Source organism: Falco rusticolus, chromosome 2 (genome assembly GCF_015220075.1).
Source record: "Falco rusticolus isolate bFalRus1 chromosome 2, bFalRus1.pri, whole genome shotgun sequence".
In the NCBI taxonomy this organism is placed as follows: Eukaryota; Metazoa; Chordata; class Aves; order Falconiformes; family Falconidae; genus Falco; species Falco rusticolus.
This window is the reverse complement of record NC_051188.1, coordinates 22,181,195-22,199,359: the sequence shown is the minus strand read 5'-3', so window position 1 is coordinate 22,199,359 and position 18,165 is coordinate 22,181,195. Positions and strand designations below refer to the sequence as shown.

The window sequence follows — 18,165 nt, the reverse complement described above, 5'->3', positions numbered from 1 at the left end:
GAAAAAAAAAAAGAAAAAAATGAAGCTGCTCAAATGCTAGTTCCTAGTTCTTTCTAAAAAAGGTGGGGATAGAAAGCACATGACTTGCACATCTGCTTGTCGAGCATAGCCTGGCATATACCCTTCTCCTACTAGGCAGTAATCTGAAACTGTAACCAAGCCACTTGTATAACTGTACCAAGACATTCTCTTTAAACATGACTGAAGAGTTAGACCCACTCCAGCTTCTGAGTTGGCATGCAGGGGTCAGAAGGAACTGCAATATTCAAGCTGTGTAAAAAAACCTAGTAATATACGTATGAGAATGTCTCTAAATTTACCATAACATCAAACACAGGCTTCATTTGAAGTGATGTGTTTTCTCCACCTTTGCAGCTGTTCAAGCATTCAAAGCAACAGCCAAGCTTTAAAACGAAAAACAGTACTTTCCAAGGAAATAACTCCACAATAAACCTGTGCTGATGTGAGTTCCAGAAAATTTCAACATTCTATAGAAAACAGCAGCAAGTTCTAACTGCTGTAGAAGAAAGAACTAAAAGGCACACTTTCACTAAAGCCCCCCTTCCAATTCAAAAGTTCAAACTTCATTTTTTTCATTCACAAGTAATGAGGCAGAAGAACTTCTCAAAGAAGTGTTTCCAAAGGCTGTGTAAAGTTTCAAAATAAAACAAGCTTCCCAGGCATTGTCTTGCAGCACACCAGTCCCCACAGCTGCCTGTTAGGACAAAAGCAAGTCCACAGCAAATGAATGGTTTTCCTCAGCATCATAGAATACTAACCTTTTCCAGTATAGCCACAAGAAAAAAGCTACTGCAGAGGGAGGAGTGGGCAACAGCTGCATACATCATATTAACTATAAACCTCCAAATATTCAAAAGAGAATACTCCAACTCAGCTGGCCATTACAGTCATCAGCACTGGAATAAATCTCACCTCCAGACTCAGATTGAACCCCAGCCCCTATTAATAGCCCTGTCAACACTATCTCACTCTGCAGCAAGTGACAAGTGGATAACTGGTTAACCAGTCCATGGAAGAAAGTCCTGACTGTCACATTTTTTATAACATTCTCCACCTATAAGTACAATGGAGCTCCAGTAATTCCCAACTTACACCCACTGTCCTTCACACACAGCCTTAACATTATGCTCCCTTTGCCCTGGCAACTGGACTTGAATAAAACATTTTTTGAGATTATATATGTTTTTCAGTCTTCACTGATGAGGTGCTTTGTCACTTTAGTTTTTTTGAATATATCAACAATACAAGAAAGTATTTTTGCACATACCATCTTCTAAACAGCTGGTGAAACTCAAGTCCTCTAAGGCCTCTGAAATACCATTACATTACACCTTTCATGTTTATCATAGATTATCCTGAGTTGGAAGGGACCCAGGAGGATCATCAAGTCCAACTCCTGACTCTACACATGGCAACCTAACAGTTAAACCAGATACCAGAGAGCATTGCTCAAGCACTTCTTGAATCCTGACTGGCTTGTGGTCACAACCACCTCCCCACGGAGCTTGTTCCAGTGCTTGACTACCCACCGAGTGAAGAGCTTTGTCCAGATACCCAATCCAAACATCTTCTGATGCAGCTTTAAGTTGTGTCTCTGGTGTCTGGTGGTGGGGCATGAGAAATCAAGATCAGCACCTCCCTTTCTGCTCCCCATCATGAGAGAGTTGTAGACAGCAACGCAGTCATGCCTCAGTAACCTCTCCTCCAAGTGGAACAAACCTAGTATCCTCAGCCTCTCCTCATAAGTCATGCCCTCTAATCCTTTCACCATCTCCATTGCCCTCCTTTGGACACACTCTAGTAGTATCCTTCTTATACTGTGGAGCCCAAACTGATGGAATAAAACATACCAACAACCACCTCTGCCTTCATAACCTACCAACACATTAAAAAGGCTTTGTAAATCATGAAGAAAGCACACTAATCCTGAATATTACTGTATGCCGAGATCCAACTAACCAGCAACATGGAGGACAAGACACTAGAGAAGAACCAAGAAAACCAGGAACACAAGCAACTTACAGCATTCCAAGAAAAGCAGTATCATCCAAATTCAACAATAACAAGGAAATACAAGCGTTTTCTGAATGAGGAATCTTTAACATACTAACAGTAAGACAGTCCATGTTTAGTATTAAGAGATAGTCCCCTAAAAATTCAGGGCTCCCACTCAGGTAACCCAACAGGAAAAAACACACAGCAGCCCCTGAGCATGGTCATCCAAATACAGCTCTTCAACAAGATGCAGTGGCCTCTACATCTTACTAGTACAGCCCTAGCCCAAACAGCACCTTGTTTTAATAGTCAACTGTTCAACAAACAGCTTAAATATAAATAAAATAGTTACATGTGTTCACAGACAAGCCAGGCACCTGAAAACATGACATTACCTTAGAAAGACTGAAGGAGCCAATTTCAATTAAATTGCAAAGTTAGAAAAGGCTGCATGACAACAAAGTATTTCAGCATTCTTCACCTAAAAAACTACCAAATATCAAGCTTATGTAAAATTTCAAATATCTGAAAAAACTGTAATTGCTAGCAGCACTTGCTACAAATTGATTTTTTTTAATCTATGAATTTCATTCAGATCATGCATTAAACAGCATTTTCACTATTTATAGCTTAAACTTCCCTTACCAATTTTGAAGTTCCATAACCAATCAACACAAGGCTGACAGAGGACTTGAAATCACTGTAATATATATAGAACTCTAAAGCAAGTGCATATTCAGATACTAAAAAAACTGCTCCAAAACACAATAACGCATAATTACAACAGCCAAACAAACCTTAACTATTCATTTACACCAGCATAGGAGGAAACATAACCACTGCAGAAGTTTCAAAAAGTCTGTCTCATTTGACCTTAATGGTGTTAAGTATTTTTCATTGATGTAAGTTTATCTGTGTATACTGCCATGTAAGTGAACAATGCTTGATAGTTTTTCTACAAAAAATTACTCTATAGTTTCTGTATTGGGCAGACTTTCACGATAGGGATGTACAATAATAGCTTGGGCCAAAGAAACAGTGAAATAAGAGTTTTCATTTATGGAACCAGAGAGAAAACAAGCCAGGTCGTAATTCTGTGCACAAGGTTTGAAGATCTCGTTTTTTCTTGTCCGAAAGAAAAATACATTTAAGTCAACCTAAAACTCTGGGTTTGACAGATTAATGGAAGTTACAACTGCCTTAGCATAGGCTACTTCTATTTATATTGATTATGACGACTGTAAAACACAAACTCTGATTGGATTCAAATTACCATTGATACCTATACATACTTTATGTCACCAGCATTTGAAAGGTTGCATCATTCTGAAAACTACTATAAAACCTAAGTATCTACAGAATGCAAGATTAATTCAAAAACTAAAGGAAAAATATCTACATGCCAACCATGTTCTAGACATTTATTTTTGTTACATTCACCACTGCTTAGCCAACTATTTAACCCAGCACTCCATAGTCTGTATCAGTTCTTTCCACTACTTCTTACTAAAATACTCTTGCAAGGAGCCTTCTAGTTATGAATGAACCTACATGTTAAGTATAATCTCTTTGATAGCATACAAATGATGGGAAAACATTTTGCTCTATTGTTTTTGTTCTAGATTGACATGTTTTAACAAACATCAATCAAGTTAAACTTGAATAACAGTCAATTTTTTTCTGCTTTTAAAATATATTTTTTAGAATACAGAAGATTATTCAGAGTTGAAGCACAAGTAAAATGAATATTCAAAGTATTAAATAAATTTCATGTAAGATGTTCTATGCTTAATAGAAACACACATTGTCCCAATAACTTTATGTGGCTACCAAATCATTGTAAGAATAAAGAGGTGATATTTACAACCAACAGGTAGGAAGGAGCTCCAAGTATCTAGAAAGAGAGTAACTAAAATTCTGCTAAATGGAGAGGTCCACAAAAGAAGAAAATCCCAAACACATACAGGAATCTATTCTAGATCCAAAACACCATTAGTTCAATGGCTGAATAAGTACATGAAAGACTAATTTACAATGTGTTGAAATTCAGAACAACTCTAAATCCTTAACACAAATTTGTTTTTTTAAAAAAAACAAGCAAGCAAATCCAATAAACACTTACCATACTAAACAAGCCTTCAACAAAAATTTAACAGCTATCTCACCTCCCAAAAATAAAGAAATCAAGCAAGATAAGCTCCTAGTTTACAGCCGAATGAGCATGAAGCCTTCCATTTTGATTCCAGCTGCTTCTACAGAAAAATTTCTTAATTTCTTCCCAAATGTTTTGTTTCTGCTTTTGGCAGAGGAAAAAGAAGTGACATCTATCTTCAACTAAAAATATTTCAGTTATCCAAGTTTCCAAAAGAGGGGTGAAAAACAACAGTGCTTTTCCAGTTTAAAAAAAAACACCCCTTTTTTCAGCAGCTTTTCAGCAGGCTGGCTTTGGAACAATTATATCTAGATAACATAAGTGTAGAGGAAAGAACTCACTTTAAAGTTGAATAAATAAATCTGGTGTAACTTCATGTTATTTCGATTATTACCTCTAAAGGTAGACCAAGTTCTCAGGAGAGAATAAGCGCTAGCACAGTTCTGCTACATAGCTAAGGCTCAAGATGCCTCCGTTCTTAGTCGAGTCACTGATTTTCTTGCATTGCAGGTATCCTGTACATTAGACTTCCGTATGGAGAAGTTAATACTCACCCTCTACCTCTCTATCAGTTCCTATAAGAGAATAAACAATTACAACCTGTGACCCATAGTACTGCTGGTACAAGGAATCTTGTGAAGGCAGCGTACCATTGTATGTAACACTGGAAGGCATGTATTTACAATCCAATCCTATTAACCATCTTCATATACTGAATGACTTTAAGATTAGAGGGGTAAGAAAACCTGATAAAAACAACTTCTCCCCATCAGTACTGTAAATCATTATCTTCCTGCTAGTAAGGTAATTAACCAAACTACACATCATAACCCACCAAACACACACAGCCTGGCTAGTAACTTACACTACTAGTCCAATTCACCTGATATACAGCCTGTAGCTCAACACCCTACACAAGCAAAAAATACAGTCACTGTAATGACCGCAGGAAGTCCAAAAATTTTAACTGGAGCCACCCAGGAATTGGGCAGATACCAATACACCACCTTTGAATTGAAGAGGCCAAAGAGTGCTGTATTATACAACCTGTATCAGATTCAAGCTCAGTGACAAGACCGTATAAAGCCCACCCCAACTAAAGACACGCCTGGAAGAGCAGACTGCAATTAACCACAACAACATGTCTTGCTCATTCCCCACTAAAAGCAGTCAAGAGAGCTCTGGAAGACAGGGAGGACTTGAAAGAACGAAGCATACACCAAGATACAACTGTCCATGCAGGAATTTTAATCAAAAAGGGAGGACTTGCAGAGGCATGAAAGCTAATTCACTGTCCGAGTGACACTGATACAGTGAGCTAAATACTCAAGATACCATCAGCTCTTCTGGAATTCTTCAATAAAATACCTGCTGTAGTTTGGTTTTCAGAAATCCTGCCCTGCTAATCACTGTACATAAGCTTCAAAATAGCATTCCTATTGCCTGTAACACAATGCCTTTCCCCCCCCCTCTTTCCTCCATACAGGAATACTGACTGCAGACACTGTTATTCTTGTTTCAGAAAAATACACAGTATGTACCTTCTCATTGAAGAATAAAGTAAATAAACCTGACAAAGTAGTCATACCAAGGAGCAGATTATCTGTAAGAATTTTATATTACTAGTCTTAAAATCATAATCCTTTGAGGCATGTTGTACAGACAAGGCATATACTGAAAAACAAAGCAGGTTTAAGCTGCTATGAACTATGAAATGTCATATGTGTTGTACCATATAAATCAAACTTGAAGCCTCAATAACTTACCCTTTTTAAAGTACAAGGAATTCTATTTCTGACATAGAAAGTCATCTTTTATTACTTCCATGGACAAATAGGAAGATTAGCAAAGACTACAGTTTCAGTAACTATTGTGTATAATCAAGACTATTGTTTCAGTACCCGATTAAAAAAATGTCTACTTTTTTAGTTGGAGAAAATTGCCACAGAAAAAAAGAAAGAAGGCTCGCTAAGTTATATATTATTTCACATACAACAAAATCTGTGCTCACCACCCAATAACTACATCCATGTTACCACTAGCAACATAAACACAAAACTGATCTTCCAGCAGGCAGTAAGAGAAGTTTGCTTTGCACAACTCATCCCCAAAATTCAGCTGGAAATAAACGGAGCTTCAACACTGCTCAGGGGAACATGATCTGGTCCTGATCTCAAATGAAGAGCTACAGATAAAACTTCCTTCTTACAGGACTTCCTGAAAGCCACGTTCTTACTGAGTAAGAACGACTTAGGGCCTTTATTTTCGTGTAGGCAGACAGATGTCCTTCCATCTTGGCGTATCTTCTTCTGACGAGAACTTAAAGGCAAGAGTAAGCTGTAACTGAATATAATACCCAACAAAGCTCAGTTCCACAGCTCAAATACAGGGTCTAATCTTGAATAGTTAAGTTTGCGAGCACTTTAGCTTGTACCTTTATTAACAGGTTTTCAGCTTGGGTGTTAGTCTACATAATTATTCCATATCACATCAACCTCCATATGTAAAAGGCCACACGACTTCACATCTTGCTGTAGCATCCGAGAACATGCTGCAGGCTAAGAACTGTAGCCTTATTCCATTCCCTTCTTCAGGCACATACAGTATTTTCCATAGTAGCTAATCGTGTATCGGGCAAAGTCAAAACACCAGTCTATCTCCTATAAATGTAATACTTTTTGATTCCCTAAGTAAAGTTTTAAAAAGAAAAAGAAGAAAAAAAGGCCAGTCTTGCACAACAGGCAAGGCAAAACCACCTCCTTCTCATCCCCAGATTTAAAGCCTCTAAGTTCCTGGCGGCCTTCATAATTTGCCCCCATCTTTTTCTAATAGGAATACTTTCCCCTCATTCCCTGTAGTTTACAGAAGGGGCACAAAGAACCACAGCTAGACAGCTTTTTCCTGTTCCTGCACAAACAGCACACAAACTAAACCATTTGTGCTTTGAAGTATTTTCTATCAAGGAATCTCACAACTGCATCTAATAACCCATCACTCAAGGACTGGCCCCACTTCACAGACTGTTGCTCAGCCTAAAACTATCAGTCCTTCTCCTGTTAGTTATCTGCAGCGATTACTGAACTGTATCAGAAACCAGAAGAAAAATAATAAAAAAGGCATTTCTTAACTGTTTTCAGCTAGCATTAGACATTCGGCAGTTGCAATATATCCCTGTGTTCACACGGCTGCACTCACTCCGACTCCCAGCTTCTTCTCAGCTATAGTCACTTAAGAAATAAGTGGAAAAAACAATTAACCTGAAAAAAACCGTGAGCAGGGAAAAATAAAAACAAGGGGGAATTAAAAGTTCCCGAGCCGTCAAGGACTCCCAGCGCCCTTCAAAGCCAAAAGCGGTTATTTTACGTACTTGAAAACCGCCGGACATCAGAAGAGACTTGCCAGCGCCACGCTACGGTGCCGGGTCGGGGGCCACTCACGGGGGGTGCCACGGGTGAGGAGCGGCCCCGTACTCACGGGCCTCAGGGCCGTTCCCCGCAGCCCGGGCTGAGCCCCCGCGCCAGCCCTGAGACCCGCAAGCTCGGGAGCCCGTTCCCCGACCCCACGCCCTGGGGCTCCGCAGCCCCCAGCTGAGAGCGAAGGGGGGAAAAGGGAACGCGCCTCGCGGCCCCGGGGGCTGGCAAGGGGCCGAGGCCGGCAGGAGAGCTGGAAACAAAGCTCCAACCCCCCCGCCCCGGCTGAGGCAAGAGGGCCCCAGGACGGGCAGCTCGGCCCGGGCGGGAGGAGAGCGCGAAGCCCCGGAGCGACTCGCGGCTGCTCCCACCGCGGCTGTGAAGAGAAAGGCGCCGCCGCGCTGAGGGGGCTCGCACAGGGCAGCGGCGGGATTATCCCCGCGGGCGGCCAGAGACCGTTAAAAAGCGGCCGCTCCCCCTCAGCGCCCCTCCCGGCGGCGGCCGCCGAGCTCCCAGGGGAGGAACGGACCCCCTGCGCACCGCCGGCCGGCCCGCCCTCCGCCGCGGCTGAGGGAGACGGGAGTACGGCCCCGGCCCCGCACCCACCTGGCGCCGCACTCCGTCCCAGCCCGCGCCGACGCCGCTCCAGCCGCCGCCGACCGCCTTCGCGGGCTAAGCCTCCGCGCCCATCACCGCCGCTCCGCCCCTCCAGCCTCGGGCCCCGCCCCCTCGCCGCTCCTTTGGGCGAGGAGGGGCGGGGCAAGGTCCGCCAATGAAGGCCAGAGCTTCTCCGCACACATTGCTGATCGGCGTGAAAAGCATCCAATGAAAACGCTAAGAGGGCGGGGAGAACTGTCAATCAGAGGCCCCTACCTGGGGTTCGCAAGAGGCCGGAGCCGGGGCGTTTCCTCCCGCTGACCGGCTCGCCCGTCCCCTCCGGCCGCCAGCCCGGGGCTCGCTCCCGCCGCTCGCTGCGGCCGCCGAAGTCCCTGGGGTGTGGGGGCTGCGCTGCGGCTCCCGTCACACACACAGAGCTCCCATCTGGGGCTGTCACACACATACACGCACCCCGCAGATCAGAGCGCCCCTCAGGAGCAGCCACCTCGTCTCCCGGTGCCACAGCGGCCCCGGCCCCGGCCCCGCCGCGGGGCCGGCCTCCCCCCCGCTCCACAACAGGGGGCCGAGCAGCCTGACCCCTGTGCCGGCTGCCGGGCGGGGATCCCCCTTCCCGCAGGGCTGCGCTCCCCCCTCGCAGCCGGGGCGATGTGCGGGCGGCTGCGGCCCCGTGGCGCCTCTCCAGCCGCCCCTTCCCCACCCAGCGCCCTGGCCTCGGGACACCCATTCCCAGCCCCTCACAGCAACGAGGGTCGCGTTGCGCGTCCTCCGCGCTGCCCCCTCCCCGCGCTGCCCCCCCCCCCTCCTCCCCTCCAGGCCCCTTTCGGCCTGCAAGAGGCCTCCGCGCCGCCTCCGCCCTCATTACTGACCGCCACAGGCATCCACCCCACCACCCCCCGCGCCCTTTGCCTGCCCTGGCGACCCAGTTCCCACTGAATCCAGCTTCTGGACGTCCGGGCCCCGCGGAGATCTGTGTTTATAGGGGCAGGCACCCTAACGCCGAGGGGTCGGGGGGGCTTGGGGGTGTGGGTGTGGAAAGGCTAGTGGGGCCTTTGCCCCACTGGGCAGGGCGCATTGTGCGGGCTGCAGCTGCTGACCCAGCGGGAACAATATGGCCTTTCCTGCTTTGCCTGCGATGCCGTCCTTTGTGGTTATCCCTATAACGGGGGCTTTTGTTGCTGGCTGCAAAGCCTGTAGAAAAAAATAAGTCGGACTTTATCATGTGAATGAGATTTGGGGAGGGGCAGGGAGGGTAGAACAATCGCTGAACGAACTTTAATGGCCCAGGGCACTTCAATAAATAATCACGGCTGAGAGCAGAAGGTTATTGAACGCCATCTCGAGTCAATCATCTCTGGCAACTTACCCAACTCAAACCCAACTGCACCACTGGCAATGCGTTCTTGTGGCTAACAAAGCACCGTCCCCACTCCGCCTCAACAGCGAAGGTGCGGGCTCACCGGCAGCGCCTTTTCATGAAAAATAGCACGCAGCATTGCCATGAATTTGAGAAAAATAATTTGTATTTAAGATGCTGATATTCATGGTAAGAAGCAGCAGCAGAGAGCCGCTGCTGTAATCACTCAAGGTTACCTGGCCAAAAGCAGCATGCCGGCTTTGAAATGCGGAGGGTGACAGTTTCATGATGGCTAGCAAAGCAAACAGATGGCTAGCAAAGCAAACAGAAAAGGAGTCACTAAGTGACATAACCCTAAAATAAGGAGGCAGCAGTCTTTTTACTCAGCACGAGGGCTCACCGAGACAAAAATCATTAGAGGAAAATAGTCTCTAGGTTTTGAGAAAAAGCCATCTATTCAAAAGGAGAGTATTTTGCCTAGAACAGGTATGCAGCAAGGAAGAGGAAAGCTTCAGAGACTGTAAAATAAATCAGAGGGAAAATGACCTAGCATTGTTAAAACACAGCTGCATTCACGCGTGTTCAGTGTTGCTTTTTCCGTGCTGAAAATGGGAGCTTGAGGTTTGAAAAATATTAATTTCACACAGACCTAGCACTACCAGTAATTTTTTTCTGCTCCATCAATACAAGTAAGTAGCTTGTGTGACGCAAGGTATTAATTAACATTTATTTCATTCCAGCTGCTTTCCAGGCTCTTGGATTCCTTCTCAACTTTAATTTTTCTCCTCTGTATTCATGACATTTTTAATGCTATTTTTAATAATATCTGCATCTCGTAAAAAAGGAACTCAGGCAGACCTCTCTTACTGCTGTTATGACCTTGCCTTTGAATCTGCAAATAAGGCAAATCTGCCAAACGATTTGTATTCAATTCGCACTGAGTTTTCATTAAGAGAGAAAAAGAAAGGGGGTTAAATTATCTGCAAGGAATAATTGAATCGGCTTTTGTCCGAACCATTACTGTTTTTAAGTGAAATCACGCCTCAGAAAAGTCCTCTGAAGGCAGTAGATACAGGCTTGGACTGACACACTGAGAGATATCCAGGATTGATCTTTCTCCTATTAATTTCACTTGCAGGCAGAATCAGGCTTCAGACTAATAAAAAGGAAAGGATTATTGGAGACTGAAGCCAAGATGAGTTAGCAGAAGTAAGCATGACATTTTCTTGATATCTGCTTATAATATCACTGACTTAGATCAAATTTATGAGGACCTCCTTTTCTTGAATAGTTCATTTCACAAAAAAAAGGGACAACATAAGAAGAAACAATATTTTAAAAGTTTGTTACACTGCTTGTCTTTTCCTGCTGAAGAGCATATTTCATGATACAGAAATCATTTTGTCTTTCAGGAAACACAAAATTGCTGAATAATGTTAAAATAAATAGTGTTATGCAAATGATGTACAACACCACTGATAATCATTACAGCATCTCTGGTTATTAATGGGACATTGATAGGCCCCTGAAGAGTTTCTTGCTGAATCAGCTTTTGAAATAAATTGCTTTCCCTCCAGCCGCAGCCGCACCCCAGAGAAAGGGGAACCATGTCCTGACTGAGGTAATTGATTTAGGATAGCTAGTGGATACAGGCAGTGCACAACGTAAGATGCTTTATGAATTACTATGTCTCTGCTAATGGAGTTTATTTTCCATTAGTGCAAAACTATTTAGCCTTGATAAGGCTGTGTCTGTATTTCTCATACTATTCATATTTTCAATATTATTGATATTTCCATACTATTCATATTTTTCAGGAATATTTTCCTGAGGCTAGTAACTATTTTGCTTTTTTGTTTGTTTTCCTTTTAATATCCCTGGATCGCTGGAATACTGGAAGACTAGGAAAGTATATGAAAGCAAGATGCAAGCAGATCCTCAAAGGAAATATTAAATGTAAGTTCAAAGAGGCACTGTGTAATCAATCCTGAGAAAAAAATGTAGGGAAACAAGAACAAAAGGAAGCCTAATAACTTTTCAAGACAGTTACTTTCATGAACTAAACAAGAGTTGTAATTCTGCCAATTAACAGTAAGGTCCATTAACTGTAAGTCATAAAAACTATTTGCTATGCAAAGCACTCATATTTCTTTGCTGGCTCTGACACTTTGGTAGGGCAGTGTAGTAGGATATCCAATGAAGCAGGGACTGGTGATCTATAGCAGGAGTGGACACAGTCTCTTTATAGTTTTACAGCATTGTCAGTTGAACAAGCTCCCTTTATAAAAATAAACACACGGAAGACATGACTCCAAGTTCCCAGAGAGATTAAAACATTATACACAGAAAGCTGTAGTTTGTAATAGGCTGTTGATTTAGCAGCTGTACAATGCAGGGCACAGCTAGGACTAATGTGACGAAGCTAAGAAACAAGAACCACAGGGTGAATATCTATCTGAAAGAAAAGGTCAGTTCACAAGCATAGTTGGGTTTCTGCAAACATGACTGTGGGAAACGTTTCAAAGTGTGCTATACCAAACACATTTCCATCAGCTAAGGGTGAGCTAAATTGTATTTCTCCCAGCTGGATTCACTATAGCTGTATGCTTTTTACAAACCCAGCAGTCTTTTCCTAAACTTCTGTGCCTTGTTATATTATGACCACCAATTATAACAGAGGTATAATGTCAAAGGAGGGGGGCAGGATTCTTTTACTAGGTTCAAATAGGCTTTCCTGCATAAAAATACAAAGGTAGGGAATAGCTCCATGTTTCTCAGTGTCAGAGGATTTATGCAGCTGAGTTCTGGGAAGTCCCTAGCTGCTTTCTCACTCTACTGAGCCCATAAACAGACGTGGTTATTGAAAGATTTATGATAACTATGTTTGATTGCTCCCAGCCTGATATCCAATAGTTATTGGTATCCTTGTTCCATCGGATTTGTCTGTCTCTCTTGTAGTATCATGGGTAAAGTTTACCAACACATACTGCAATCATCCACTTCCCAGTGACTTTCAGCAAGAGATTATAATCTACCTCCTTTTTGTGCATTTAGAAACCTCTCTTATTATCCATAGAAGCACACAAAAGACTGAGTGCATCAGTGTTGTACTCCACTAACATTTTTTGACTTTGAGGAAGTTAGGGGGGGCAGTTAGATACAACCACAGCGTGAAGATAAGCTATCTGACCATCATGTGGCTTTGGCTTACATTTGAACCTTTGTGATTTGCCTTAAATTTGAAGAGACTTGGAATGACACATGGATGTGCAAAACCTCAGAGTCAAACCCAACCTTGTTCAAGATCTTGGAATGTCCCAGCAGCATTCCACCACTTTGGATGTACATTAGCTGCAGTCTATGGTATAAGGTAGGGTAAGGGAAGAATAATAAAGGAGATGGCTGTGATGAGATTGTTAATTATGTTAAATTATTTTCCATCTTTTTTATTCAACTATAAAAATCCTAGTGGATGCTAATAAAAAATACCCTCCTGAAATTGTTAGGAGGCATATCACATAGCAAACAAACATGGGGAGTACAATCAAAACTGAATAAAAATATAAAAAATATGAAAGCATCCCAGTGTTTCAACCATACCAGTATGCACAACTCATCAGAATAAAACTTCATGAGAACACCTTAATAATTGACTTCAGTGTCTGCTTCACAGGACTCAACTTCTCTATATGCACAGCCGTTTATGTGCCTGCTCTTAGATTGCAGTCTTTTCATAGCAGGGACACAATGTGTGTGTAATTTTGCACACAACGAGCACAAAATGCTTCTGAGCTTTCCCCAGGCCCAATGTAGGAGGCCTCCCCTTAGGAGTACTATGACAAGTGCACTGTTATATCCTGTTACATGGCAGGGGATTGACACAAGGCCAGTGAGACTGTCTCCTTTCCTTCCAGCACCTTGCCAAGAAGTATATTTTCCATTTGAGACACCCCTCTCCAACTTCCTGACCTCAGCTGCTAGACACAGCTGGATCACAAGTTAGGCTTATCCAGTGGACTTGGCATCTGGTGTCCCAGAGTGGAAGAAGCTGAGATACAAATGATTGAAGTATGGAGGTAAAGGTAGGAGAGCACCAGAAGAAAATTAAATGCATGAATCTCATATAGTTTGAATGAGGTGAGACAGATTTTTATTGAGACCACCTTTCAAAAATATATCTAAATTAATTGCAAATAGAAAAGTTCACACTAAAATTAAAAAGGGAGGGTAGTGATGCAGGCACGGAAAACGGGGCCAAAATGACATCAAGAGATCTCTCAATCCACCCTCCTGTGCCAAGGCTGGGTAAGTGAGAGAGATATAGTTATGGACTGACATACAGAGAATTCCACAATTTCCTCTTGCATTCCTGTCTAGTGTTTATTCTCAGAAGGTTTTTACTAATGTCTAATGTAACTCTTCCGTGATGTAATTTTAGCATTCTTGTGCTATTCACAATGGATGTGGACAACAGATGGCAATCTGTGATTATTTGAAAGCTTCTCACGTGTTTCCAGTCATCCATTCAATAAATTAAACCCCTAGATCTTTCATTCTTGCCTCATAAGACATGTTTTCTAATTCTCTGGTCTTTTTCCTTTCTTTCTTTTTGGGTTGCCTCCAACATCTGCTGAAGTTCACTGCACAGAACTAGACACGTAGCACTCAACAGCAAAGCCACATGTTTGCTTTTACTGTGATAGTATGACATAGTTGATTCATATTCTACTTGTGAGTCACTGTAACCTCAACATCTTTTTCAGCAAAACTTCTGCCTAGTCAGCTGTTTCCCATTCTGTGTTAATGCACTTGATTTTTCCAGATGAAGTGCAGACCTTGCATTCTCCTTTTTGAAGTTCATCCTAGTTTTTTGGACCAGCTGTCCCATTTGTCAGGATCATTTTGATTGCTGCTCCACCAGGTTTGTGACATCTGCAAATGTGCTAAACATACTTTCTACTTCATCATCCAGGTCACTGAAGTAAACACAAAACATTACCAAACTCAAGACACGTTCCTAAAGAATCTCAGCCAACAGTTTTCCATGGTAACGGTGAAGCTTTGATAACTGTACTCTGATTATTGCTTTCCAAATAATCTTCTCCAGCTTCTGAAAAGAATGTCATTCAGACATGTCACATAGCAATGTAAAAACCCTCTATCTATACCAACATTTTCAAGGGAGCTGCAGTTAAACATTTCCTTAAAATTCATGTTTACGTTAAAGTTGATAAGTTACCTTTTGTATCTAGTATGGAACATTTACATTGACACAAGAGACACAAAATGATGTTTCAGAATTGTCAGTGAAAGCCGGGCGTTTTGGACACCAGAGAGGCAGAAGTTGGATTTTCACTTACACAAGGTCCTTAGATTTTGAGCATCAGTAAGTAATTCGTATTTGAGCGTTTGCTGACATGCCTGAGGGTCAACATCACTTTTACAGAGATTGGAAGGCCTCCTTCCATCTCTAATGCTCTGAATTCTCACTTCCCTATGCTTCCCCAGTACCCCTGAGTAACATATCTGGCGGTACTGCGTTCACTGAAAATATCAACCTGAAGTTGAGCAGTGTGTTAGATGTTATTACAAAATTTTGCCTAGACTTTATCAGGAGTATGTTATTATCACTGTAAGGACTGGCCAATGATACCTGGTATGAAAGAGAGGGACTTTGGTAGTCTTCAGGGAACTTCAGTATCCCATTCTACCCCCGCAAACAGCTGTATTGCTCTAAATACATTTTTCCACCATAAGCCCTTCAAACGTTTCCTTCTTCAGCAGCTCCAGCCACTATCAATTGAGCTCCTCGTTTGAGCAGCCCTCTGGTGAAAGAAGATGCCTTCAATAGGGCAGAGGTGAATGAAGACCAAAATGGAAAGCAAAGTTATTTCCTGCTTCAGAGGTAATAGTGATTGTGGCTTGATCAAAAAAAGCCACTAGATACTAATTGTGAAAAATAATCAGAGTGAAAGTTAGATCTTCATCAAAGCATTAATATAGTTGAAATGCTGTCAGTTTGAAAGACCAGCTTTCTAAAAATAGAGATGAGTATTTGAAAATCAGCTGACTTTTTTACAAGGGAAAGCTTTATGCATAATTAATATGTCACTGGGGAAATTTTCAGCAAATAAATATAAAGCTAAACTGTTTAATTATCAAGATAATTTAAGTAACTTATTACTGCTTCTTCTGGTAGGACAGACTTCCCCAGTAGTCTGGAGTGTTACTGAAATCAACTAAAGCTGAAATCCAGCTGATAGTTTAAAATGTAGAGCTTGAAAACAGGGGGAAAGGGCTTATTTTCATAAATAGACACATTTCCTGATCTTGAAAATGACAGTATTTCTTTGTAATGAACTTTGGAAGTGCTATATTTATTGGATTTCTTTTGTGAAGCATATTCTTTCATTGTCCTTAACAATGTATCTTCAGCATATGAATTCTCTAGCTTTTGTTTTTCTTTTGGCTGAAGCTAATACTATTTAGCTGTATTTTACATTCAAAAGCAAGGGGAATCATACTCTTCCTCAAAACTCAATGCACATTTCATTATGCAAAGTTGAAGAGCAATCATCATGTTAGGTTTCCATCTTGCACATTATATCGTAAGCCTCCTGTTGTCTCCAATTACACTTGTGTACCCACAAAGCATGAAGCACGAGTCTCTTCAGATATCAGTCATGAGTTCAGTCCTCACTGCAAAGCTCCCTTGCCCTTGCTTTATTGCAGGACATTTTGGCTGAGCCACCTGTACTTTCTGGGTCAGTATGCTCATTTCTTTGCAGGATGAAACCTTATACGAAAGACCATGGAAAGTACCATCTTCTGCAGGTCTTATGTCTGCCTGAAAGCTGCACGGATGCCTGTGGTCTTCATTCTCATACACAATTCATTTACAAGTGCCCCAATGCACAAGCAAATCTTATCCATGTGCATGCAAACTGGAACAGGCAAGAGGTGTTGCACGGCACTCTGAGTGCTTGGTGTGTCAAAAGGAACAGGAGCGCAAACTCCCAGTGGTAATTAAGCCTTGCTGAGAAATCAAGCATATGTTATATAGAATAGGCTCTTTCCTGTTTTCCTTCACTCCTTCCTCCCTCAACCTCATTTTGGGTAGAAAGGAATCAAAAAAAATGAAAGGAGGGGAAGATTTTAAATGAGTCTTAACAGCAGCTTGTTAGTTGTAGGAAGATCTGTTGTTTGGATAACAGCATTAGAGGAAAAATTCTTAACTGATACAGGAGGGAAATAAAAGCAGCCACAGCAAGACAACAAAAACCTGTCAGAGTAAAGAAATCTCAGCCAACTGACAGAAAGGGCTGTTGGGAGGCTTTATGGGAGAAAGAGAGTGATAAAGTCCTTATGCAATGTAGATGCTCCAGGAGGCAAGGCAGAAGGGAGAAATAGAGGCTATTTGCTCGGGTTTTTTTAGATGGAATGGGAGATGGCTGTCTTTCCTACCATACATCAAACTGAGCTCCAGAACTCCAGGACAAAAACAGTTCAATACGGACTGTCTGCAGCTATGTCTTTTTGATTCTCCTTTTTCAACCAATGCCTCATGGGAAACCTCCCTCCACTGCTCCCCTCCCCTCCCAATCCCCCCCCCCCCCCCAAAAAAAAAAAAGTCAGTTTAGAAACCACTGTCATTACATAGCATATTTTCCTCATTATAAGGCACTTAAAGAACACGAAAAAGCCATCTGCTGTAACTTGGCTGCCCTTTCCATTTTAGGTTAATCCACATTTCTTGCTTTTTCATCATCATTCCTAATTAAATCCTCTCCAAAACAAATTTAGATGGTTTTACAATTTTTATTTAAACCTCCTTATTCAATTCCAGTCCCTTTGGCAGAACATGTGACAAAATCATCATATCTTATATGAAATATTTCTGCCTAAATTTTGTACCCATAACTGATCTTCCAGTTTTAGATTGATCACTGGGGAAACAAACGGCAAACTCCCATGTGACTAATAGCCCCAGCTTTACGCTGGATGCTGGACTACAATGGCATCATTGCAAACCTTGAATTTTAAATACTTCCTTGCATGGCATTGTTACGTGGAGCTTTCTGTTCACTTCCACTTTACATTTCTAGGAGGCTACTAGAAGAAGCTGTTGTATTGTGCTTTGTACAGTCAGAGAATTGCACCGTGTCCTGTCTCTTCAGGGGATGTTTGATTTTTGTTCTGCCTAGTTCTATCTATTATGCCTTAATCGAATAGAAAAGTATCCATGTGGAGAGCAGAATGATGGGAAATGCTTGCCCTGGAGTTCTAACACTGTCTCTCCTATTTCAGTCTTGTTAATGAACAGCAAAACAAAACAACAAGCCGACAAGTCTGAGCTTCTCTTAGATATCACAGCAGGCACATGGAATGGCTTCTCCCAGGCATACTGATCGCTTTTACCACATTTATAGTACTCTAATAAATGCTGCTTGGAGCCGCTCCAGGCGATTGTAATTAATTCTCAGTGGGATGCTCATAGTGGTCACCCCGGATCAGAAAGGTCAGGACTTTGTCTGTGCCTTTACAACATCAGTAAAAATTAAATACCCACTTTCCCCAAAGGTCATCACGAGCCGAATACACAAAACAATCAATCT

General features: G+C 42.3%; 1 protein-coding gene across 8 annotated transcripts in view; it reads right to left on the bottom strand.

Moving 5' to 3' along the window:
- The window catches only part of WASF3 (WASP family member 3), a 74,673-nt gene extending 66,411 nt beyond the window's left edge, over positions 1–8,262 (bottom strand). For 3 of the 8 annotated variants that reach the window (XM_037378091.1, XM_037378086.1, XM_037378087.1), the window contains exons 1-2: positions 8,185–8,260; positions 7,297–7,425 (exon numbers count right to left, since the gene is read on the bottom strand). The gene's annotated coding sequence lies outside the window, so the exon portion shown is untranslated. Of the gene's footprint in view, positions 1–7,296; positions 7,426–8,184 lie in introns of all 8 variants that reach the window. The other 5 variants (XM_037378090.1, XM_037378085.1, XM_037378088.1 and 2 more) reach the window with 4 other exon arrangements.
- Positions 8,263–18,165: the final 9,903 nt, after the last annotated feature.